At 38.3% G+C, this 26,673-nt stretch overlaps 1 protein-coding gene and 1 pseudogene across 3 annotated transcripts in view; both read left to right on the top strand.

Moving 5' to 3' along the window:
• USP12 (ubiquitin specific peptidase 12) overlaps positions 1–26,673 on the top strand; it is a 128,001-nt gene that overhangs the window by 211 nt on the left and 101,117 nt on the right. The window lies entirely within an intron of this gene.
• On the top strand, positions 21–24,849 carry LOC143681671 (ezrin pseudogene; annotated as a pseudogene). The gene is made up of 2 exons (XR_013174777.1): positions 21–92; positions 993–24,849. The product of XR_013174777.1 is annotated as an ezrin pseudogene (transcript).

The following is a 26,673-nucleotide window of genomic DNA, read 5'->3' as shown; positions in this document are numbered from 1 at the left end:
GCCCGCGCGGGGCCGGGGGGCTCGCGGCCTCGAGCCGGGGAGAGGAGGGCGCCGGGCGTTGCCGGGGGGCCGAGGCGAGCCGGCCGAGGCGGGTGGGCGGCTGCGGGCTTTCGCCCCCGGCTGGCGTGCGGGAGTCGGGCGGGGACCGGGCGGGAGTCTGGTGGGAGGCGGGTGGGGGGCGCGGGCCCGGGCGGGGGTCGGCGGGGGGACGCGGCGCCAACGGCTCGGTCTCCATTTTAGAGTGGCCGCGCGCGGAGCGGGAACTGTCCCCGGGGCGGGGGGGGCTCCGCCGGCAGGAAGGAGGGTCTCGCGGGGACGGGCAGAGGCTCGGAGTCCTGCCGGGGCGGCGGACGGAAGCCTAGTGCCCACTTCCTCGCCGGGCGGAGTCCTCCGACCCGGCTCTTGGGGGGCAGGGGGTGTGTGAAGGTGGAAACTTTAAATAAGTGCTGCGGACATCTTTGGATTTTCCACTCAGTGTGAGAGCGATGAGCTCTCACGCTCCCAGCCATGTGTCCAGGTGGCGGGCTTGTCCCCTGGAATCCACGCCAATCGTGAAAAGCAGGGTTCGCTTTCCTGTCATTTGTTTAATACACCAGACACATCTGTGTGTGTGTGGCTTGAAGTATTTCTGTGCAGAGACGTCACCGCAAGCGTATTGTATTTGTTTTGTTAGGGCTTTCAGATAGGCTTTAAGGGAGAACCGCTAATGTCCGTTTTAAGTCCCTAATTAAGCAAAAATGTGGGTGTGTTTAAAACTTGGCGTTTTTATGTTTGGCCACCAGGACTACGGTTTCCACATAATGGGACAGAATTTGTGTGATGAGCTCCTTATGAGTTACATCTAGGGATCATAATTCTGAGTCATCCCCGAAAGAAGTTAATTCTTTGTAAAGTGGGCCTAAAGTGGTTATATTATTGAAAATTTCTGAAATCTTTCCTTCTGTTTCAAGTCTCACTAGCCTTTTTTTTTTTATGTGCCTCATTGCATATAGGAAATCCCCAAGCAATCTTCGGATCCAAGGGTGGTTAGTTTTATATATCTTGCTTTAAGGAGTGGAGAATGGGATCGGGAAAAATCTTTAAAAGAAGATTCTAGATTTACTGCACGCTGAGAAACAGTTTTTAAAAATGACTGAAATTAGGTGGACTTAAAATCAACAGAATTAAAGAAATCGTATTGAAGGATGAATCATTGAAGAGTCCATTTACCTAAACGGATGTTTGTATTCTCTCACAATGCACATTTTAGAAAAGCGTTGATATTAAAGAGACTATGTTAAAACAATTTTTGCAGATCTCTTGGGCTAATTATTTTTAGATATGCCAAATGTTATCTTAGTTTCAAAAGGAAGGTGATAATTAAGTCTTTTAAAGTGATAACCTTGCTGTATTGCTGAGCTACACACTTTGTCGGGTCATAGTTCATTGTTAAGGTCTAGGGTTTTGGGAACAGAGGGTGTGTTACTTTATACTGACTAGTCTTCATTCAGTCAAATACAGAATATATTGGGCACCTCCTAAGGGTTAGGCATTGTGCTGAGTGGGTGGGCTACGGCAGCCATAAAGCCCAAGTCCCTGCTTTCCTGGTGCTTATATTCCAGTTCAGGGAGACCAACAGTCTTCAGGTGATCATATTAAAGTAATATATGCTGTAATAAGATTAGGAAAAGGAGGCACAGGGATTTGCCAGCGTCCTGCAGTAAGTGGTATTCTCATCTCTGGAATGTCAGACACTAAAGTGCTTTCTAGGGCTTCCGCCCAGGTCCATTAATTGGAGTGGTGTGTGTGTGTGTGTGTGTTGTTGGCAGATACAGAGACATCTGTTCATGGCCAAATGAGATTGTTCCAAAGTAGTATTGCAGTTGGGTGGGTCTGTATTCGTATCTGATGTGCTCCCGAAATAAAGTGCTAAGTATCTTGAAATAATCTGCAGTCATATTCTTAGTCTACAGAAAACTGCAGTCAATCTTCTGAAAAATACAGCATTGACAGTTGAGATGAGTAAGGATATTTTTCTCTTTTCTTCCCTGTCCTAGTCTGGCTGGGTCCTCGTCTCTTAAGCAGGTGTCCTTGCCCAGCCCCACTCTCTAGCCCCCTCTTACATAATTTCAGAGCATTTTTGTAATCTCAGTAACACTTATCATACTTACTGGTTGTATGTATTTCTTGTCTCCCTGTTAGATTGTGGGACCTGAGGCCAAGGATTATCATTTATTTCTCTCTCCTCAGTATCCAGGCCACTTTGATCTAGAGCACTAACCTCTGCGTACAATAAAAAAAGTTTCCCAGAGTGCATCCTTTCTCCCACCCAAACCTGGGGAAAGGGAGTTTGGTTAAGCACCGGAGAGATGGTGGTGATGGGGGCCAATGTGGAGCCCCTGGGAGGCGAAGGGCTGAACCTAAGGAGGGCACTTCTTGGAAAATTAGCAGCTGTGAAAATAGTAGGATGAATTGGAATTTTATTCTATAAATACCAAAGTATATGTAATTTCTTCTTGGGCAAAGCTGTAATACTGAAATTGGGTTAACTCTGTTAGAAGAAATCTCAGTTATGCCTTATTCTAGGTCACTGTTCTGCATTTACACGTGGACATGAGGCACCTTTGTTTTTCTGAAGTTAGTACTATATAGCTTGATCTAAAGGAATGATTTTTATTTTGATTGCAGTGAATTTGCAAAAGTACCTTTAGAAATGTCTTTTTTTTTAGATTTGTCCACGAAATAATCCATTTGCAGCATCACGTGGTGTTCATTTTGCCTCTGAGGCAGCTTCTGATTTCAGGGTCTGGCATGGAGCGGCCACCTAATATTTAACATTATACCTGATAATAGTGAAATCGGGGAGAAAGTGGCAGAATACATGGAGAGCTTGTGTTTGAGAATTCAGTTGGCAGCTGTGGAACAGCTTCTGAAGGCCTGGGATGTGGGTGGTCGGCAGGCTGTTTACCTGGTTGAGACCTGCCTCTCCCTGTTTGGGTTGGGGTGGTATTGCTGGGGAGGGGGACTGGAGGGGAGGGAGTTCTGGCAGGACCAGGTAGGATCCTGACCTTTTACCACCTGCAGTCACAAGCCCTGAGGTCGATCCCTTAGAACCGGGTGTAAATGAGGCCACAGCCTCAGGTGAGGTCCCAGGTGAGTGTGAGAGGTTTTACTTAAGAAAAAGCCTGCACCTGTCAGAGCACCCTGCACACAGCAGATATGATACTGTTTAGTGAAAGAGAGTACCAGGGGAAGCAGGCATTCCGCCTTTTCTTACTGCCTCGAGTCTTCATGGGATCCAAGGAAGAGTGGGGATGGTCAGTCCAATTTCTCATTCCTTCAGGACAGAAGAAAAGGGGAGAACAGCATCAGAGCCCATACCTTCTTCATAGGGGAGTTGATAGTCTGCTCTTTATATAGGCAGAATAGTCTATTAAATAATAGTTGTTCCTTCTCAAGAAATAGGGTGAATTTAATTTTTTTGTGAATATAATATTTAATTAAATTTCATTAATTTATTATTAAAATAGTGCATCTGGATAGGAACATTTGTGTGAGTTGTTGATATTTTATTTATCTAATTTTTACTGTTTATGTGGCCATCAAGAGGGAAGAAAACCTTAATAATAGTGAGGTTTCTATTGTAAAAAGTTGGTTAAATATTAAACATTGATAAATATTAAGCATGAAGAGGCTTAAGGGGGAGAACATTTAGAATAAGTATTACAAACATTTTAATACTTATTAATAAAAGAAAGCCGACTTTCTTTTATATTTGACTAAAAATATATTTTTGGACATTAATTATGTAAGTTATTCATTCTTGTAGAAAATTTGGAAAGTACAGAAACTAAGGAAGCAAAAAGAAAATTGGTATTTATTCCCTGGGACATACACTCTTTGACATAAAAAAAAAAAGGAATACATTGAGCCTCTACCCCAGGAACAATTTTATATTTAGTTTTCCCCAGAAATGATTGTTCTGTTCATTTTACAGTTCCAGGATAAGGATGGAGAGTTTAATGTTTTAAAATGATCATCTGGTAAGGTCAATAACTCAGTAGGACTCTGTGAGAGGGCGTTGACAGGTTATTCAGTGAATATTAGTAAAGGATAAAGTTCTGAAGTTGGTAGAAATGACTTTAGTCTAATCTTAGGCACATGTTAGTTATCACCAAGTAAGGTAAGACCATTGCGATCTGACACTTGATATACTTAAAAAGTAATAGTTTTAAATACCATATTCAATTATGAGGAATGTGTATAAAGACTGTGGCCTTATTTTCTATCTTACACATTTGCTTACCTTCTAGTGGCTTTCTTCCCCCACCTTTGACTGTTTTTTTTAAAACTTGTTATTTTGAAATAATTTCAAACTTAGAGGCCAGCTGAAAAAATACTGTAAAACCCATACAGAGCGCTCCAACGTGTCCCGCACTCCATACTTAGCTCTACCAATTCTAACATGTTGCCGTATTTACGTGTGTGTGCTCTGGCTCACTTTCCCCCCTCTCCCTGTTCCCCCTCTTCCTCTCCTGTCCCTCTCTCCTGTCTGTCTTTTTTCTGAACATCTGAGAGTAGGCTATATGCATCATGCTCCTTGAACCGATACTTCCATGAACACTTCCTAAGAGCGAGGATATTTGCTAGTGTATAGCCACCTTGAGTACATTTATCAAGTTCAAGAAGTTTAGCATGATATAAAGCTTACAGTCTATATGCCTGGTTTTTCATATATCCCAGTAAAGTCCTCCTGAGCCTTTTACTCCATCATTAGATGCCATCCAAGATCTTGCATTGCATTTAATTGTCATTGTCTTTTTAGTTGCTCTTTGGCTAATCTTTTTATAATAGATCTCAAAGCTGGTTAATTATCCACCCTACCATGTTGACCTATATCAGCAAGACTTCAACACAGCATGTCTTGTTGTTTTACTTGATTCTAGACTTTTGACCAAATCCTCAAGAACTGTGTCTACCTCTCTTTTGTCACTTACTGAGCTCCTTTCTTCCTTCCTTTAAAGCCTTGTTTATTCTAGCTCTTCGAAAACTTTTACTGCCTCAGGAAAGATTTTTTGTTTGTTTGTGTAACTTTGTATAATTCTTATCCAAAAGCTTTATTTTTTTAGATTTAAATAATGTAATTTTGTCTTGGTTTTTCTTCCAGGAGCTCTATTCTGGAAACTTAATATATAGTGTTTTATTATGTATCCTGCAGCATAGTATATTAAAAAGAACAGTTGGAGCAGAAGGTAAAGTCTACTCCAGGCCTTAACATTTAGGTCAGCATGTGTGTGAAAGTCTCTTAAAACATTCTAAGTGGGGTGCGAGGGTAGTTCAGTGGTAGAATTCTCACCTGCCCTGTGGGAGACCCGGCCCGGGTTTGGTTCTCAGTCCATGCACTTTCCAAATATACAAGTCAAACAAAAACAAAAATTCAACAAATCGTGCTGCAATAAGGGGATACTCACATGGGAAAAGAATGAAACCATACAGCATACAAAGAAAAAAAAACAACCAGCTTTCTGAGCATTGGTTTTTCTCATCTGGAAAATAAAGGTATTAGACAAGACAATCTTCAATAAATTATACCTTATATGTTTGTTTCCTTCCAGATCTTAAATTCCATATTCTCTGATCCTTAGGGAATTTATAAGTGATTATTGATATCATCGGAACTCTGATTATGTTTTAGATAATATAAGAAGTCATGGAGTTAGAAATAGTTATGAATTATGCCTGTTTCTCAATTTCTTCTTTTTAATATGGTAGGATTTATGGAAAACTAAAGTCCAAAGCTTGTACATTTTTCTTCCTGTCAGATAAAAATAAATGCAATGGATTTATTCATTAACATAATTATTTACTCATTTGTGATACTTTCTATATCTATTATTTTTAAAAAATTGACTTGGCTTCCTTTTAACTTTTTTTATTGTATAATACATATACAAAGTAAAGAAATAAAAAAGCAGTAGTTTTCAAAGCCCTCTTTAACAAGTAGTTAGGTTTCCTCTTTGGAGATCCCACATTTCTTTCCGTAGCTTGAGTATGACCTCGAACAGGTTCCTTCTCTGTGGTCTCCTGGTCTGTGAGGTGCAGGTGGTCAGGCCCTGCTGGGACCATGGGGGGCAGCTCGTGCCCCTCAGCATGGGGAGACGCGCCCCGTGCGGATGTTAGTTCAAGCAGTACTGACATACAGTTGGAGTTTGTTTAATAAAATAGAAGTATTTCACTCATTTTCATCTTAAGAAAGATTCGTTTATTACTAGTTATGCCTCCAAGAAGGCACACGTTTATTTTGAAATTAGGTGGTTTGAATTCTATTACAAACTAAGCATGTAGATTGCCTTCTTTCCCTGTTTTACTTCAGTTGTAGAAAGAGATTTTACTCCTTTTGTCTGGGAACAAAAATGACTTTTAATTTGTAACATCCTCAAATGTGTTTTATAAGTTTAGATAACTTACGCGACCTACCTTATAGAAGAAAAATCTGACCTTATTGTTTTATACTAAGAAGCGCACACAACTTTATGGCAGGGTGTGTGTTTTAAAGTCAGTTTAAGGCCTTATTCTTTTTCAGATTTTGTCTGATGTATATTTTGAAATCTGTCTTTTTTTTTTTTTTTTGCATGGACAGGCACTGGGAATCAAACCTGGGTCTCCGGCATGGCAGGTGAGAACTCTGCCACTGAGCCACCCTGGCCTGCCCTTTTTTTTTTTTTTAATTTTTAAAATAATTTTATTGAACAAACAACATACAAACATTCCATACCTGGTGTACAATCAATGGTTCACAGTATCATCATATAGTTATTGCCCCTGTCCTTTGGTGGAATAACATCTCTTGTTGCCCTGTAGTGCAGCTGCCCAAAGGACTTTTAGATATCTTGTCTGAAACCTGCCCTCTCCTATCTCAAACACTGGAAGAGAATTAGTTAAATCAGGAGAGTACTTTAAAGTATTGGAAGAAAAGTGTAAATCCTGTTATTATGAAGAATTATGGGTTGCTGAGTTGAAACTCAACCAGTACCCAAGATTGTTGGAAATGCCTGTATATACGAATTTGATCATTTAAAAATCTTATACACAGCATTTGTACTAGAAGGAGGTGAAAGAGAAAGTATCTATAAATAATTTGTTTTGGAGGAAAAACAGTTGTCTTTGCCTTCTTTCACAGAAGTACTCAATCAAGAATTTTGTTTTTATTTTCTGCCAAATGCAGATTATAGTATGACGTGCAGACTGTATGCTTAGGATGTGATCATGCGAGGCGCCGTAGCACTTCCTAATCCTCTGTGCTCACTGGTTTAGTGTTGCTTCCTTATAAGGAAGACCATTGGCGTTGTCTAAAAGTTGTGTACTGTCTAAAGGAGTGATGCATAAGCTTGCTTAGCATCTCCATCTCTGGTAACCCATGTGCCTGAAGCTACATACAATAAAAATTTATTTCCAACTTAAAACAACAAGTGGATGTTGATTTCAGTCATAACTGACAGATGGTCTTATTGGAATGTTTCAAAGGTGCAAGAACCATCCATGCATTAACTACTTGTGAGTTGTACTTTTTAGTCGTAGTATCTGTTAGTGGAGTTCGGGTATTGTTGTGTTCGATTTTTTTTTCTTTTGGCATGGGCAGGCTGTGGTAGTCGAGCCCGGGTCTCCAGGTCAGCAGGTGAGAATTCTTGCCACTGAGCCACCATTGTACCGCCTTCAATTTTATTTTAGTGACCTAATCAGCCTTCTCCCTGATAGTGATGGAAGTTTTACATGGGGAGGGGGTGGGGGCAGGGAGGAAGATTTTTTTTCCGCTCAAAGCTAATAGTGGCATATGTGTGTTTGGGTGGTTGGGTAGGTGGTAAAGAGTGCCTTTTCTCCCCAAACTTTCAGGAAGTATTAACGGAGACCTGTATAGTACTGGGAAGTGTGCTGGTTCTGGGAATACAAAAGTGACTCTGACAAGCTCTGGCCTTGTAGAGCTTCCTGTTTAGTGTACCTTGAATGGCTTACAGTGGTGCTAGGAAAGTGGTGGAATCCGGATTGACCAAAGGCCCTCTCCCAGCCCGGGCTTGGCGAGAGCACTCTTACTGTTTTGTCTCATGGGCTCTACAGATAGTGTTTCTGTGTCAGAAAAAGGCTGGGCACCAACTCTACTTACCAAAGTTTAGTATACAAGTGAGTGTGGTGTTTTTCCTAGTGTAAGCATTGGTAAATGTCTGTGGGGGACAATGGTCATTTCTTCCAGGAGAGTGGAGGGCTTCAGGAAGAAGCTGCCTAGAAGAGGCTTGAACCTTGAAAACTGACTGCTTACTTCTTCTGGGGCCTGGAGGAGATGGAATTCCAGATGGAAGCAAAGGCCATGGACTGATGTGTGACTTCCAGAATCAGCAGGTGGTTTGGCATGTAAGGCATCTCCTGAGAGTTGAAAGGGGCCAGATTCAAAATACCAAGGGAGCTTACCAACCATAGACTTGCTGAAACAATCATTAAATGTATATTTAGACTGAGGAATAAGTCCAGAGGAAAAGTGTATGTATATAAGGAACATTGTTGGGCACAGAAATTGATAAGAAAATGTCAGTAAATCTAATTACATTGATTGTTAAAAAATAACTCGTGCCTTTTTTTTTTTTTTTAGAAAGATAAAGATAACAGTAGCAAGATGGGGTGGAGTGGAAGGACTGTTCTGTGGGTAGTTAAAACTTGTTTAAGGATCCTGTTCTTGTTGGGGAGAGGGGAGAAAAATAAAATTTAAAGCTATATATGCATGTTAAAAAATTAAGGGTAAATACACACCCATGCATTAAGTATGTTTTTTTGCTTCCAATTAAGTAAAAGTTTAAACTTTATCACTGAAATGTGGAAAACAGGAAAACAGGATGAACAAGACATAAAGAAAAATAATAATCTAGTAGAAAACCAAAATAAGGCACAAGAAATAAGCTCTATTTCTTTCATCACAGTAAATCTAAATGGATTAAATTCATCTGTATCGTATTAAATGAAAACTGTCAGTTAAAAAACCAAAATGTTGCTAAACCAGGAAACCTATGTAAAACAAAAGGATAATCTATATAATTATAATACAGTACTATTTTCACACCTAAGAAAGCTATGGATATAGATTCCTTTTTGAGATATTTCAAAACATTTCACGATCCTTGTCTTTTTTTGGCCAGTCTGATAACTTATAACTGTGACCTTGAAGACCCGTTCAGAGTTAGGAAAAGATCAGGTCCTGTTCTCACAGAATTAACAGGCCCTGTTCTCACAGAATTAACAGGCCCTGTTCTTAACAGAATTAACAGGAAGCTTAAAGTCATTATCTGTTATGGATGAGGCCCAGATTTCTTGACTCCAAATCCATTGCTCTATCTACAGACCAGTATGTTGCAGTTTTGATGGCTGTGGCAAAATAATTTTTTTCTCCTCTTTAAATAAGAACTTGGGAATTTTTCTCACTGACTTCTTACCTGTGTGTGTTTAGCTTTGAGTCCCACTTCACTTACGAATTACTTGTACTTGGGTGTGCCACTTACCTTATTTCACTTGTAAAATGGAATAATAATTGTCTTTCAGAGTTGTAGAGATCAAATAAGATGATACATATGAAAGTCCACTGCTATGTGGTCATTATTGACAGCATCCCTTGTCCTCACGAAGGGAGAGGAGGTGTACTAAGATGCAGTTTGGGCCGTTGGAGTTATAGCAGGACTCAAGTTACTTTGACAAAGTCTAGCTATGCCAGAGTTTACGGGAGAATATTTTAATGATCCTAGTCGCAGGGTGCTCAGGTGATTGATGAAGCCAGAGTTTTGGATTACCCTTAAAAACACACACACACACACACACACACACACACACACGCGCACACAATTTTTTAATGTGCCACGAATCTGTGGTTCATAAATCTTTTTCTTTTTTTCTAATAGGTATCTGTGAGTTTGATTCTCTTGACATACAGTTCTTTGCTGAATGCTATAAGGGAGCACTTAACCTTTTCATGTCAGCAAACTTTCTGTAATTCCCCTATAGACACATTTTTTTTTAAAAGGGCTAAAATGAGAGTGGGTAAATTGTGTTAATTTTTATGGTGTTTGGTCTACCTGGGCTTTTAAGGGATCCCTGACAAGAAAACTTTTGTAGTTCTAGTTTCAAATTAGGGCCTGAAGGAGCCCAATCTGGCAGTAAATGAAATAAATCCTGGGTTAAGGAGAGAAGAAACTGAAAGCATTCTGTTCTCTGGAATGGAGAATATGTTTATAATTTGGATTCCTGTAGATGAACATTTATTCTGTTTTGTATGTGATTATCTGAGTCTAAAAATCTGGCCATTATAACTTTGAAGAATTTATTCCTGTCTTTTTTCTAAGATGTTGTTCCACAGTTTTTCTTTGATGGTATTGGCAGGATTCCCTGGTGTTTAATTTGCTTTATAAAGATACTCATGTGCAGGATGCCTAAGGTGGTATCTTCGGGGTAGCAACTGGCACTTTGAAGTTTGCATAAGAAGATGTGTTTTAACATAATAGAGAAAAGATGTTCGCTTTTCCAATAGCAGGATAAAGGGTCTAGGTTTAAGGCCACTGGCCTTCATAGGGGACACTTTGGTTCTTCCAGGAAAGGTGAGGAATAAGAGTCAAGTGTTTTTCACCCTTTGATAATTTAATAGACTCAAAATGTAACTCTGATGATTCCCTCCCAGTGCTTATTTAAAGGTGATCAAGAATTGAAACAATTTTGAAGTATCAGATATGTAAAATTAGTTATAACTGATCAGAAATAAAACTTAATTCTGATGGCAAATTTATTAGTTTTTGTTGTTAGTTATGTTTGTCTCTTTTTTTTTATTAATTAACGGAAAAAAAAGAAATTAACACAACATTTAGAAATCATACCATTCTACATATGCAATCAGTAATTCTTAACATCATCACATAGATGCATGATCATCGTTTCTTAGTACATTTGCATCGGTTTAGAGGAACTAGCCACACAACAGAAAAAGATATAGAATGTTAATATAGAGAAAAGAAATAAAAGTAATAATAATAGTAAAAACAAAACAAAACAAACAAAAAAAACCCTATAGCTCAGATGCAGCTTCATTCAGTGTTTTAACATGATTACTTTACACTTAGGTATTCTTGTGCTGTCCATTTTTGAGTTTTTGTATCTAATCCTGTTGCACAGTCTGTATCCCTTCAGCTCCAATTACCCATTATCTTACCCTGTTTCTAACTCCTGCTGGACTCTGTTACCAATGACATATTCCAAGTTTATTCTCGAATGTCCATTCACATCAGTGGGACCATACAGTATTTGTCCTTTAGTTTTTGGCTAGACTCACTCAGCATAATGTTCTCTAGGTCCATCCATGTTATTACATGCTTCATAAGTTTATCCTGTCTTAAAGCTGCATAATATTCCATCGTATGTATATACCTCAGTTTGTTTAGCCACTCGTCTGTTGATGGACATTTTGGCTGTTTCCATCTCTTTGCAATTGTAAATAACGCTGCTATAAACATTGGTGTGCAAATGTCCGTTTGTGTCTTTGCCCTTAAGTCCTTTGAGTAGATACCTAGCAATGGTATTGCTGGGTCGTATGGCAATTCTATATTCAGCTTTTTGAGGAACCACCAAACTGCCTTCCACAGTGGTTGCACCATTTGACATTCCCACCAACAGTGGATAAGTGTGCCTCTTTCTCCGCATCCTCTCCAGCACTTGTCATTTTCTGTTTTGTTGATAATGGCCATTCTGGTGGGTGTGAGATGATATCTCATTGTGGTTTTGATTTGCATTTCTCTAATGGCCAGGGACGTTGAGCATCTCTTCATGTGCCTCTTGGCCATCCGTATTTCCTCTTCTGGTAGGTGTCTGTTCAAGTCTTTTTCCCATTTTGTAATTGGGTTGCATGTTTGTTGTTGAGTTGAACAATCTCTTTATAAATTCTGGATACTAGACCTTTATCTGATATGTCATTTCCAAATATTATCTCCCATTGTGTAGGCTGTCTTTCTACTTTCTTGATGAAGTTCTTTGATGCACAAAAGATGTTTGTCTCTTTAAGAAGAGAGTTTGCGTTTTAAAACTGATTGCTTTAGTTTCATTTAGTTTTTATTACATTTTTAAATTTCAGGTTCATTTAGTTGTTGTTTTTTTATTTTTAATTTTTGGTAAGGGCAAGCACCAGGAATTGAACCCAGGTCTCCGGCATGGCAGGCTAAAAACTCTGCCGCTTAGCCACCATTGCCTGCCCTCATTTAGTTTTTATTACTTTTTTATTTTTGAGGAGGCTCACATTTCACCCTAGCCATTCCAGTTTAACATGCATATGGTACGATCTTTGTTAAACTGGGATCGCTAGTTTAACTGATAAAAACAGATTGTTTAAGTCTTTACTTAAACAATCAACTTTGCAAATAGAAAGTTGAAAGGAAGCAGCTTTTAACTTATGTAATTTTTTTCTGTGTTAAAAAGAAACCTTAGCCTGATAGTCATACTTGCATATTTACCTCCTTGTCTTCCTGTTTGAAGACAATATAGATTGCCCTTTCTTTGACTAAAAAGATACAAGTGAATGAACTGAGTTACCTTTTTTTTTTTTTTTACCTCTGTAGTTTGTAGTATTATATTTTGCCCTTAAAGACTGCCTGGTTGCCTTTGCTCAGGTTCCCGCTCTTTCCCAGCAGTCTGAGATCATGCTCTTTCAGTGTTTTTTTTTTTTTACTTCCTTGTAAAGCCTCCTTTGTGTCTGTGGCACCTTTTTACCCCAGACATCAGTTGCTTTCACAGCCTACCCTTTTCATTTTCACTTGTGCAGCTCAGTTGCAGTTACCATTTTAGGTTAATCATCTGGTTTTCTTATTTTTATTTATTTATTTTGAATCTGCAGATTTTGTTGAGATATATTAATATAGCATTCAGTCTATCCAAAATAAAGTGTTTCGCAGTATCCTCACTTGGTTCTACAGTCATTATCACTCTCAATTTTAGACAATTTTCATTGCTCCAAAGAAAAAAATAACAGACACACCCACACCAAAGAGAAACTCTGTTTAACTATTGTCCCCTGCAATTATTAATCCCAGTATTGTTGTGGTACTAGCAAGATGTTCCTATTATATTATGTAGGAATATACAATAAGTAGTTTTCCCCATATATTCCTCTATTAACTCTTTATACAAGTGCCATGTCTTTGAAGTAGTTCATGCAATAACTTATTTATATTTGTAGTGTTAATCAGTGAAGTACACAGCTCTAAACAACTCCTTTCAATCATATTCACTTTCAAAATGTCACTATTACTTATAAACCCACTAATCAGCTACATCGCATCTATCCATTCCCATACTTTTAAATTTAATCTTGTTAACTAGTCTGTATATAATAGGTAACCATTCCCTCTTCTCTAGCTTCTGTCTGTCTCTAGGTCCTCTATATTCTACATTTTAAGACTCTGAATTTACATTTTCATCTGGCTTTCTTTTGAGCTGCTTGCCACTCACTTTATGTTAATTATGGTTTAGGTCATCCTTGCAGAGCTTGTAAAGGTGAATGTAAGCACTGTCATCTTCAGCCTTCCCAAGGAACTTTTATAGGGATCTGGCATTTACTGAGTGGTGCTGTTGCTAGGCATGTCACAAATCGAAATCTCACAATAGGTCAGGAATAAAGGTTTATGCTAGAAAGTCTTGGATTTAGTTACATTTACAGATGGTAAGTCTAGAATGGATTATTAAAGAGACAGGATATTTGAGTATATTTTTGGTTGACATCCAAGTTAACAAGGCCATCTACAAATATTACTTGGTGCTGTCACACACAGAAGGCTGAGCTATCAGTGTGATCCAGTTGGGAAATTATGTTTAATGGCAGATGGGTGGGGCATGGTGGCTTAGCAGGCAGAGTCCTCACCTGCCATGCCAGCGACCCAGGTTTGACTCCCGGTGCCTGCCCATGTTATTTAAAAAAAATAGATAAATAAAAATAAATTTAATGGGAGAACATTTGTAAAGCCTCCAGAATTACATAAACTGGTAGACATAGAGCAGTGTTTGGTTATGTTAGTTATCTTATTTTCTTGCCATTATGTTACTGTGTTATTTTTGTTTATGTAATATGGTCATTCTTAGAAATGGAGTGGTAGGTATGCCTTTGTGTTTAGTTTAGTAATTAACAAATTCTTTTGAACAACTCTAAAATGAGGAATTTAGAAGTGAACTAAAATACTCAGGTTTAAGTAGGTATATTGTTAAAGAGTAATACGGTGTGTGATGTGTATTGACTTTGAAATAGTTTTAATTCTGCATTTTTAAAAAGTTTATTTTTAATAAACCACTTATTATTTTAAAAAGTAAAAAAAGTACCCATCTCCTGCAAGGGGAAGGAGAGGCAACCCTTTCCCCAGAGGTAATCACTATTAAGACTGTTTTGTGTGTGTGTTGTTAGACACTGTGCATGTACAGACATATGATATTAAAGCAGACTGGGTCATGGTGGTTGTGAAAAAATACTTCATAGATGATGTGTACTTCCTGTTACATCACATTAGGAGGTACATGATATCTTGTCTCTCTTTGTGATGGTGGATAAGTGGGCTAAGGTGTTGTCAGCCTGATTATTCTAGTGTAGTTATCTTCTTTCTTTTTATTTTTTAAGAATATTTTTATTGAGATCTTTGTGCATCATATAGTCCATCCATAGTATACAATCAATGGCTCACTGTATCATCACATAGTTGTGTAGTCATCACCATGATCATTTTTAGAACGTTTGCATCACTCCAGAAAAAGAAATCAAAAGAAAGAAGAACCCATACATTTCATACCCCTTACTCTTCCCTCTCATTGACCAGTAGTATTGCAGTCTACCCAAATTTTTTTTATCCCTTATCTCGTGCACCCCCCCTTATTTATTTATTTTTTGTCCTTTTTTTTTTTTACCCATTTGTCCATACCCTGGATAAAAGGACCACCAGCCACAAGTTTTTCACAATCACAGTCCCATTGTTATATAATCGTCTTTAAGAATTAAGGCTACTGGTACACAACTCAACAGTTTCAAGTCACTCCAATGCACCATAAACTAAAAAGGAATATCTGTGTGATGCATAAGAATAACGAACCTCCAGAATAACCTCTAGCTCTGTTTGAAAGAAATCTCTCAGCCACTGAAACTTTTATTTTGTCTCATTGCTTTCTTCCCTCTTTTGGTCAAGAAGGCTTTCTCAATCCCGTGATGCCCGATCCCGGCCTATTCCCATGAGTCATGTCTCATGTTAACAGGGAAATTTACACCCAGGAGTCATGTCCCACGTAGTGGGGGGAGGGCAGTGAGTTCATCTGCCAAGTTGGCTTATAGAGAGAGAGGCCACATCTAAGCAACAAAAATAGTTATCTGGGGGTGACTCTTAGGCATAATTATATGTAGGCTTAGCCTGTTCTTTGCAGGAATAAGTTTCATAGGGTGAACACCAAGATCGAGGGCTGAACCTCCTGAATTGGTTGTCCCCACACTGCGTGTGAGAATATCAGGAATTCCCCAGATGGGGAAGTTGATTGTTTCTGCCTTTTTCTCCAGTCCCCCAGGGAGACTTTGCAAATACTTTTTTATTCTATGACCAGATTACTCTGGGATGTATTAAGGCATCACACTAACCTGTACAAACCAACAAGATCTCATGTCCTGTTCAAGATTCTGTGCAATTATGGTGTTCAAATAAATTGACCATACAGGTTAAATTAGATAGTGTGCTACCAAAAATATAAATTTTGTACCTAATAAATATCTCTTCATTTGATATCACACTGAAGTTGAAGTTTTAAAATATGGACCATATCATCCTTTACCCTGTATTATGATTTACCTTAGTTCTATCTAGCTCAGTTTCATCCATATCTGTAGTTGAAGTCTGATCACTTTTTCATCTATTTTAACAGTTGTTTTATGGGGTAATTCTGACTCTCATAGCTTCAGAACTTTAATTCTGTATAAGATGTCACGCAAATATAGTTATCTTTGATAACTAGTTTAAGTATTTCTAAACCCAGTTTTGAATCAGTATTGAACCCAGTTTTTAATCAGTATTGGCGTTCTAAAGTCTTTTGCATTAATCCGATATTAGCTGACATTTTCTGCAAGTGGATGTTGAAAACCAGTTGCTTGGTTTTTTCCTCCTCAGAACTATTTACTGCCCTGTCTCACAGCCTTTTACCGCCTTCTCCCCCTTACCCCATGCAGTATTTGCTTCTAGTTACATGGATACTTTTAAAGGGTTTTTTAAAAATCATTTTACTATTAATAAAGGAATAAATGTCTACAGTGGACACAGCAGTCTAAAGAAGAACCTGAAAGTTGCCTGCAACCCCTTACTCAGTTACCTGTAGGTAACATTTTTGGGTATGTTTTTTTAGTCTTTCCTATACATGGCAAACATGATTTTCAGAACAAACTCTGGATCATAAAATCTTTTAAAAGTGTCTTGTGGATAATTTGAATGAACTATGAATAGTGGTGTTTTCAAAATCAGGCATGTTTTGCTTTTGTCTCCTTCCATTTTAGGGACCAAGACATACTTATTTCCATTATTTCTCATTTTCTCTATTCAAAAACAATTTAGTATTAGAATATTGAAATTGTAAGGGTCCTTAGGACCAGTAACCCTTTATAGTGACAGGTACTGCAGGGAACTAAATTAAGGATCATGGTATTTAACAGTGATGAGCAGGTTCTAAACTTGATTCCTTTGGCATAGTCATTTAGATTAGAGTACTGAGGGAGCGAGTTGAGTTTATTATTAATTTGTCTTTCCTTCTGTAAAGTTACCAAACTGGAATAACAAGCACTGGAAGAAAATGGATTTGCAGGAAATCGTGAACTAACAAGCAGATTGATTTCTAAAGAATTTTTTTTAAGTCAGTTGTTTGGCAGTTCATTATTAGTTTTCCCTAGAACAATGTTTAAGTACAGTTCCTCAGCCAAATGAACCACGTGCACTTTAGCAGTGTTTTTACTATAGTTCAGCAACATCACAGGAAAAAATCCATATTCACAGCTGCTATTGCCACATGGAGGAAATTGTGGCTCAAAACTCTGTGTCTTTGCCACTTGCCATTCTATAAGAATGAAACTCTCTGGGACACATTTTATATGTTTAGTCGCTTGCGGAGAACTTACCATTTAGGGAGGTAAGGAGAACGGCATAAGGAAGAGTGGGAGCTCAGCATTTTATGCAGATATGTATTCAAGTTTCCCCTTACCACTTACTTCATAGTTATGAATGTGAATGAAATTACTTTCACCACTTGGGTTTATTTCCTCTGTAAAATGGGCCAAAAGTAGTATCTGCTAACAGTTAAGTAGTGTTTACTGTATGCTTGATCTTCTTCTAAGCTCTTCACATGTATAACTCATTTAGTTCTCACCATAGCTCTATGTTATCACTTATAGGTATAATTTCAGAACTTTCTCAAGATCATACAGTAAATAAGCTAGTAGAGCTGGATTTGAATCCCGGAAATCTAGATATAGAGTCTTTGTTCATAACTATCATACTCAACTGCCTGTCCAGAAATACTGCTTTAAGGGGTATTGGGATGAATAAATAATACACAGTAAGTATAGTGTCCAGTTCAATAAATAGTAATTTCCTTCTTCAGCTCTTTAGGTGAGTCCCGTATTTTCTGCTAAGAACTCTGTATTTTCATAGTTGATTATGTACTCATAATCACAAACTATGGATTCGCTGGATCAGCAAAATAAGTAGTTGAATAACATAGTGCTTCTCTTGGTTTGTATACACATTACCTTCTTACTGAAAGAGAAGCTCTTCAGTGAAAATACTGGGCGGTTTCAGCTTAAGTGGAAAGGGAAAGGGAGAGAACATAAAAGCTCTCACCAGGATAGCAGCAGAGCTGCTTGATCCCAGGGATAACCAGAGTTGCTGGAAACCACTGGCGCATCAGAGCATTTCCTCCTGTGGGGAATTAAGTGCCTTTTTTTTTCTTCTAATTTTGAATTATATTTAACTCATCCTTTCCTTAACTTAGTTTCCAATGAATAAATTTAAATTCTAGACTCAAAGTCCTAGACATATTTTTTGAAAGAATTGAATTCTAAGGATTGAATAAGTAGGCAGTTCCTAGATGTATCATCTAAAAATAAGGACATACTTCTACATAACCCCATTTTCTCAGCCAAGCAAATGAATTATAATTTTCAAATATCATCTAATATTCAGACCATGTTCAAATTGCCTGTGTTTAAAAAAAATGATCTTCTGTGGTCATTTTGTTTTGTTTTGATCCATGGTGCAATCAAGGTTCATGCTTTGTATTTGGTTGTTATGTGTGTCTTTTTTGCCTCTTTTAATCCAGAATAGTCTCTCAACTTCTGTTTTCCTCTGTGGAGAGATAAAACTGGTTATCTCCTTTGACCCTTTCTGCATTTGTCTGAACATTTCTTTATGGTGCCTTTTAATTTGTTCCTCTATCCCTTGTGTTTCCTATAAAGTAGAAATTAGATCTAAAGGATTGATGAGGTTCAGGTTAAATTTTTTTTTTTTGGCAAGAATACTTTATAAGTGATGTGTATTCCATATTAGGTTGTATCATATGGGACCTAATGTCAGTTTGTCACTACTGGTGATGTTGAGTTTGATAACTTGATTAATATGGAGACAATAGAGCCCTTCATTTTAAGTGAAATATTTTCATTTTGCATTTAGCAGGTAGTAGGAGAGATTTGGCACTTTGCCTATCCTATTCCCTAATGCATCCATTGGTAATCCTTGGCATTATCAGTTATTTCATTGGGTTTTACAAAATAGTGATTTTCTAATTCTGTTATTCCTTCCATGTTTATGAACAGGCGTTATTCTGTAAGAAAGCATCTTCTCTTATGACTGGAGTTGAAGTGTGGTCCCCCCTAAAAAGGCAAAATAAATACTTAAATCTTTAAGGACCAGGTTTTGAGGAAAGAATAAGTATGACACCACTAATGGTTTGAATGGATTTTTCCCTTTATTGTTCTTTTACTCATTTCTTTTTTCAATATTATCTTGGAGTTTTGTTTATTCAGTATTTTATAATCAATTGCAGTTGGTTTGATAGTGAAGTATAGTCTTTTTTTTTTAATATTCAAATTATTCCAGATTTATCCAGTGAGAGCCTCTTCAAGCTGGCTCCTGTGGCTTTTTCATATAGCTTCAAATTTACAGAAAAATTGCAAGAATAGTACAATAAGTTTCCAAATAGCCTTTACAAAAATTCACCAATTGCTTACATTTTGCTAAACTTGTTTGGACAACATTGTAGTTTCTGATTGTGTGTACACACACACTGACACACACGCACAATTTACGGAACCATTTGAGAATAAATTGAAGACTCAGGCCACTTTACTCTTATACTTCAGGGTATATTTCCGAAAAATAAGGATGTTATTTTAAGTAAAAGCAATATGGTTTTAAAAAGCTGAATTTATTGTCAAATCTGGGATGTGATGGTTTTTAGGTCTTCTTAGTGAACATACCAAGGAAACATTAAAAAAAAACAACCTGAGTTCCATTGATATTTCCAAATCAAATTTAACGTTAGAGTTCATTTTCAGATTTAGTCAATTGTTCAAATAATGTCTAGTATCAAATTAAAGATTGTTAAACTGTGTATTTATTTGTCTTTTTCTTTTCCTAAGTCTCCATTAATCTAGAACTGTTCCCTCAGCCTGTCTTCATCTTTTCTGACTTTGATGTCTTTGAAGTGTACCAGCCAGATGTTTTGTATACTGTCCCTCATTTGCGTTGGTTAATATTTCCTCATGATTAGATGCAGGTCACACATTTATTTTAGCAGTAGTTCCACAGAAGTGATGTGTCCTTTTCAGTACATTATATAAGGCAGGCATATGATATAGATTTGTCCTAATGTTGGTAATATTAACTTTGATGATTTGGTTAAAGTGGTATCATCCAGGTTTCTCCACTTTTAAGTTACTGTTTTTTATTTTGTGGTGAAATCTGTGGGGAGAAACTTTTGGGACTTAAGTAAATATACCTCTCCACATCAGATTTTCTAGTTTTAGCACCTGTCATTCCTCTCTGAGTGTTAGTTGACATTCTACTGTGAGAAAGAGGTTTCCCTCCCTTGAATTTATTTATTCATTTACTCATCTCAGCGTGGGCTTTTTTCTTCAGTAGTTGTGATTCATTGCTGCTGTTATTCATTTTTAGGCTCAGATTGTTCCTGTCCTGTCTTTTGTCATGTCTTCATCTTTGAGCACTTCCGAACAACTGGCACCGAAAAATATTCAAGTTTCATCTTGTACTTTTCTTTTCCCAGCCCTGTGATCAACCATTTCTCCAAGGAGTCTTGGTTCCTTTTATTGGAAAATATTATTTACGAATCAAGATTAGGACTCTAGATGTGCTCCTTGCTGCTGGGGTGTGATGGTTTTTAGGCCCTTTTAGTGGACTTAGCAAGGAAACATTAAAAAAAAGAGTTTACATTGATATTTCCAAATCAAATTTAACATTGAGACAGACAGCGGTGACAGCATAGCAGACCACTTGGCAGACGCCGTGGATTGGAAGAATTACTTCGGCCTCTCCCGCGGAGCTGAGTTTCTAGAGAATCGAGGAAAACACGCCAGGAACTGAAAATGCCGAAACCAGTCAATGTACGCGTTACCACCATGGATGCAGAGCTGGAGTTTGCCATCCAGCCAAATACTACTGGAAAACAGCTTTTGATCAGGTGGTTAAGACGATTGGCCTTAGAGAAGTGTGGTATTTTGGACTCCAGTATGTGGATAATAAAGGATTCCCTACCTGGTTGAAACTTGGTTAAAAGGTGTCCGCCCAGGAGGTCAGAAAGGAGAACCCTCTCCTGTTCAAGTTCCGGGCCAAGTTCTACCCTGAAGATGTATCTGAGGAGCTCATCCAAGATATCATGCAGTAACTTTTCTTCCTCCAAGTGAAGGAAGAAATTCTCAGTGATGAGATTTACTGCCCCTGCTCCGAGACTGCAGTACTCCTTGGGTCCTATGCTGTGCAGGCCAAGTTTGGTGACTATAACAAAGAGATGCACGAGTCTGGGTACCTCAGCTCTGAGCGCTTGATTCCTCAGAGGGTGATGGACCAGCACAAGCTTACCAGAGACCAGTGGGAGAACCGGATCCAGGTGTGGCACGCTGAGCACTGCGGGATGCTCAAAGATAGTGCTATGTTGGAGTATCTGAAGATTGCACAAGACCTGGAAATGTATGGAATCAACTATTTTGAGATAAAAAATAAGAAAGGAACAGACCTTTGGCTTGGAGTTGATGCTCTTGGACTAATTATTTATGAGAAAGATGATAAGTTGACTCCAAAGATTGGCTTCCCTTGGAGTGAAATCAGAAACATCTCCTTCAGTGACAAAAAGTTTACCATCAAGCCCATTGACAAGAAGGCACCTGACTTTGTGTTCTACGCACCACGCCTGAGAATCAACAAGCGGATCCTGCAGTTGTGCATGGGGAATCACGAGCTGTACATGCGCCGCCGGAAGCCTGACACCATCGAGGTACAACAGATGAAAGCCCAGGCCAGAGAGGAGAAGCACCAGAAGCAGCTGGAGCGACAACAGCTGGAAACTGAAAAGAAAAGGAGAGAAACTGTTGAAAGGAAAAGGAGCAGATGATGCGAGAGAAGGAGGAGCTGATGCTAAGGCTTCAGGACTATGAACAAAAAACTAAGAAAGCAGAGAAAGAACTGTCCGATCAGATTCAGAGAGCCCTGCAGCTGGAGGAGAAGAGGAAGCGTGCCCAGGAAGAGGCTGAGCACTTGGAGGCTGATCGTGTGGCTGCACTGCGAGCCAAGGAGTAGCTGGAGAGACAGGCTGTAGATCAGATAAAGAGCCAAGAGCAGCTGGCTGCGGAACTTGCAGAATACACTGCCAAGATTGCCCTTTTGGAAGAGGCTAGGAGGCGCGAGGAGGATGAGGTTGAAGAGTGGCAGCACAGAGCCAAAGAAGCCCAGGATGACCTGGTGAAGACCAAGGAGGAGCTGCACCTGGTGATGACCGCGCCACCACCACCGCCTCCACCTGTGTACGAGCCTGTGAATTTCCACGTGCAGGAGAGCCCACAGAAAGAGGGGCCAGAGTTTACAGGCTACAGTGCTGAGCTCTCCAGCGAGGGCATCCTGGACCACCGCAGTGAGGAGAAGTGAATCACTGAGGCTGAGAAGAATGAGCGTGTGCAGCGGCAGCCGATGACCCTGACCAGTGAGCTGTCCCAGGCCAGAGATGAGAACAGGAGGACCCACGGTGATATCATACACAATGAAAACATGCGACAAGGCCGTGACAAGTACAAGACACTGCGGCAGATCTGGAAGGGCAACACGAAGCAAAGAATTGACGAGTTTGAAGCTATGTGAAGGCTGTGGTGGGGAGGCAGGACTGTGGGAAGGCAAGCCTTAGATGATGACGTTTTAGCGATCAGTCAGGCGCTTGAAGATGTATTTTTTTTAGTAGATGAATAGAAATCCCCTCATCATGTTCTAGTTTCTTTAAGAAGAGTAGATATTTCAGAGGACTGTTCTGAGGTTGGGAGCTGGTGGAAGCTCCCCTGGTTTATTTTCCCCAATTGTATCATGGTACCAAACAGGCCTGATTTTTATTATTATTATTTTTGAATCACTTCCTGATATATGCTTGGAACGGATTGATTTGAATTAAGGAAAGATGCCTGTAAAGTCTGAATAAGAAACTTCATGTTGGCATATGCGATAAAAGATTCAGTATAATTAAAGAACACCACATGGTGGCTTATAAAAAAAAAATTTGAAGTTTGTCTCCATTAACTTGAAATCCTTTTCTTCCTTTTAAATTGGAACAGCTATCGAAGGCTTTAGAGAAATACTCATGTAGTTTTTCTGGAGTAATACTCTAGATTTAATGTGTTGTTTTGGCTGGATAGTCACGGCTAACCATATTGGAAATAATCTTTGTGAAATCCTATCTCTTGTTAGAACAAATGAACATTTTACAGTTAGAAAAACTTAGATTTCATGTTCTTTTTAAAGGATCTTATATCTGGTTATTACTTTATTTACATATGAAAAAAGAATAGCATTAATCACATTTCCGGTCTTTTAGATTCACTGTAGTAACTTAGAGAAGACCTAAGTTTTATTACCTGTAAAATTAGGATAATATCCAAAAGGGTTGTTTTGAGGATTAAAATGAGATCATGAATGCAAAGTACCTAATCCAGTCTCTGGCCGATCATAGAGAATTAATAAATGATATCTATTTTTGCTATAACATTTATGTTATTGTGCTTTATAGTATCCATAGGTACTTAATAAGCACTAACATATATTGATTTGATTAATATTCCTTGTTGATGTAGATTTAAGATTTCATATTTTAAAGATTTGGACTTTCTCTGTATCTTCATAACTGTACTGATTTGAAAATGAAGATGTCACGTAAGTGTAAAACAAAATGAATTTGCAGATTAAGTCCACCTGTGTAACCAGGTATAAGAAACTGAACCATATCAGCCTCTGAAGCCACTATCAGGCTCTTTCCCAGCCAGTACCCACCACTTCTGTGGGGACAGTAAATGCATTTTTCTAATTTTTGTCTATTATGCCCTGTCCAAAACACAGTGTATATAGGGGGAAAAAACCTTTATTTTAGAGAGTAAAATTGCATTAGAATGAGAAACTGTAAATGGATTCTGTAAATAACTTTTTGTGGTGCTTATTGTAATTAACTTAGTGCACTGGTAATGCATCTTAAAAGTAGGGAGTAAACTTTATTTTTGTTTTACCCTGTTATGAAGTGATCAGTAGAATCTTTGTGAGGGACAAGAGTTTTAGAACATCTTTTTCATTATCACTTGTTTATTAATAGTCTGTAAACAATCAAGATAGAACCTCAGCTTCATTTTCTGTAAAGATAAGGAATGTGGTTCATCTTGTATCTCCAATCCTTAGCATAATACTTGGCAAAAAAAACCAGGCAAGAAAATGTTTTTAAAATGAATATCTAAATCTCTCAGGATAGGCTAGTACATGTTAACACTTATGTATGACCTCATCTTCATTTATTTATATCCTACCTACATAAAGGAATTTAAAGTGGGACTTGCTGTATGAAATTGCTGTAGGAGAACTCTGTCTTCCAAAAGAAATTTCAGATATGACCAATAAATGTAATAACTTTAGAAACAATTTTACACATGTTTAGCATAAGCTGAGGGAACTCACAGGTGTCAGGATAAAAGTTGGCATTATTTAAACTGCAGTCACTCCATTCATGTGGAAGGTGTGAATCTATATGTAGGAATCTGTGTTAAGTGTGTCTACATCTTAGGTATTGGGCGTTTTTCTTTTTTCTTTTTGCATGGGCAGGCACCGGATATCGAACCCAGGTCTCCAGCATGGCAGGTGAGAACTCTGCCACTGAGCCACCATTGCACCGCCCTCTTTTCTTTTATTTTTTTACCCCCTGCATGGGTAGGCACTGGGAAATGAAACCGTTTCCAGCATGGCAGGCGAGAACTCTGCCTGCTGAGCCACCATGGCCCCGCTTTTCGTTTTTAAAGCGGTTTTTTTTTTTTTCTCCATTCTTTTTTTTTTATTAATTAAAGAAAAAAAAAGAAATTAACCCAACATTTAGAGATCATTCCATTCTACATATGCAATCAGTAATTCTTAACATCATCACATAGATGCATGATCATCATTTCTTAGTACATTTGCATCGATTTAGAAGAACTAGCAAAACAACAGAAAAAGATATAGAATGTTAATATAGAGAAAAAAATAAAAATAATAATAGTACAAAAAAAAAAGACAAACAAACAAACAGACAAAAAAAACCCTATAGCTCAGATGCAGCTTCATTCAGTGTTTTAACATGATTACTTTACAATTAGGTATTATTGTGCTGTCCGTTTTTGAGTTTTTGTATCTAGTCCTGTTGCACAGTCTGTGTCCCTTCAGCTCCAATCACCCATTATCTTACCCTGTTTCTAACTCCTGCTGGACTCTGTTACCAATGACATATTCCAAGTTTATTCTCTAATGTCGGTTCACATCAGTGGGACCATACAGTATTTGTCCTTTAGTTTTTGGCTAGACTCACTCATCATAATGTTCTCTAGGTCCATCCATGTTATTACATGCTTCATAAGTTTATTCTGTCTTAAAGCTGCATAATATTCCATTGTATGTATATACCACAGTTTGTTTAGCCACTCGTCTGTTGATGGACATTTTGGCTGTTTCCATCTCTTTGCAATTGTAAATAACGCTGCTATAAACATTGGTGTGCAAATGTCCGTTTGTGTCTTTGCCCTTAAGTCCTTTGAGTAGATAGCCAGCAATGGTATTGCTGGGTCGTATGGCAATTCTATATTCAGCTTTTTGAGGAACCGCCAAACTGCCTTCCACAGTGGTTGCACCATTTGACATTCCCACCAACAGTGGATAAGTGTGCCTCTTTCTCCGCATCCTCTCCAGCACTTGTCATTTTCTGTTTTGTTGATAATGGCCATTCTGGTGGGTGTGAGATGATATTTCATTGTGGTTTTGATTTGCATTTCTCTAATGGCCAGGGACATTGAGCATCTCTTCATGTGCCTTTTGGCCATTTGTATTTCCTCTTCTGGTAGGTGTCTGTTCAAGTCTTTTTCCCATTTTGTAATTGCGTTGGCTGTCTTTTTGTTGTTGAGTTGGACAATCTCTTTATAAATTCTGGATACTAGACCTTTATCTGATATGTCATTTCCAAATATTTCTCCCATTGTGTAGGCTGTCTTTCTACTTTCTTGATGAAGTTCTTTGATGCACAAAAGTGTTTAATTTTGAGGAGCTCCCATTTATTTATTTCCTTCTTCAGTGCTCTTGCTTTAGGTTTAAGGTCCATAAAACTGCCTCCAATTGTAAGTTTCATAAGATATCTCCCTACATTTTCCTCTAACTGTTTTATGGTCTTAGACCTAATGTTTAGATCTTTGATCCATTTTGAGTTAACTTTTGTATAGGGTGTGAGATACGGGTCTTCTTTCATTCTTTTGCATATGGATATCCAGTTCTCTAGGCACCATTTATTGAAGAGATTGTTCTGTCCCAGGTGAGTTGGCTTGACTGCCTTATCAAAGATCAAATGTCCATAGATGAGAGGGTCTATATCTGAGCACTCTATTCGATTCCATTGGTCGATATATCTATCTTTATGCCAATACCATGCTGTTTTGACCACTGTAGCTTCATAATATGCCTTAAAGTCAGGCAGCGCGAGACCTCCAGCTTCGTTTTTTTTCCTCAAGATGTTTTTAGCAATTCGGGGCACCCTGCCCTTCCAGATAAATTTGCTTATTGGTTTTTCTATTTCTGAAAAATAAGTTGTTGGGATTTTGATTGGTATTGCATTGAATCTGTAGATCAATTTAGGTAGGATTGACATCTTAACTGTATTTAGTCTTCCAATCCATGAACACAGTATGCCTTCCATCTATTTAGGTCTTCTGTGATTTCTTTTAGCAGTTTTTTGTAGTTTTCTTAAAGCGGTTTTATTGTGATATATTCACACATCATACAATCCATTGAAAGCATACAGTCAATGGCTCATAGTATCATAGTATCAGAGGATGCAGTTATAAGGCTGAATGATCATATGATTTAATGT

The sequence above is a fragment of the Tamandua tetradactyla genome, chromosome 4 (genome assembly GCF_023851605.1).
Source record: "Tamandua tetradactyla isolate mTamTet1 chromosome 4, mTamTet1.pri, whole genome shotgun sequence".
Classification (NCBI taxonomy): domain Eukaryota; kingdom Metazoa; phylum Chordata; class Mammalia; order Pilosa; family Myrmecophagidae; genus Tamandua; species Tamandua tetradactyla.
Note: the sequence above shows the minus strand (reverse complement) of the source record. Positions and strands in the feature narration are given on the sequence as shown.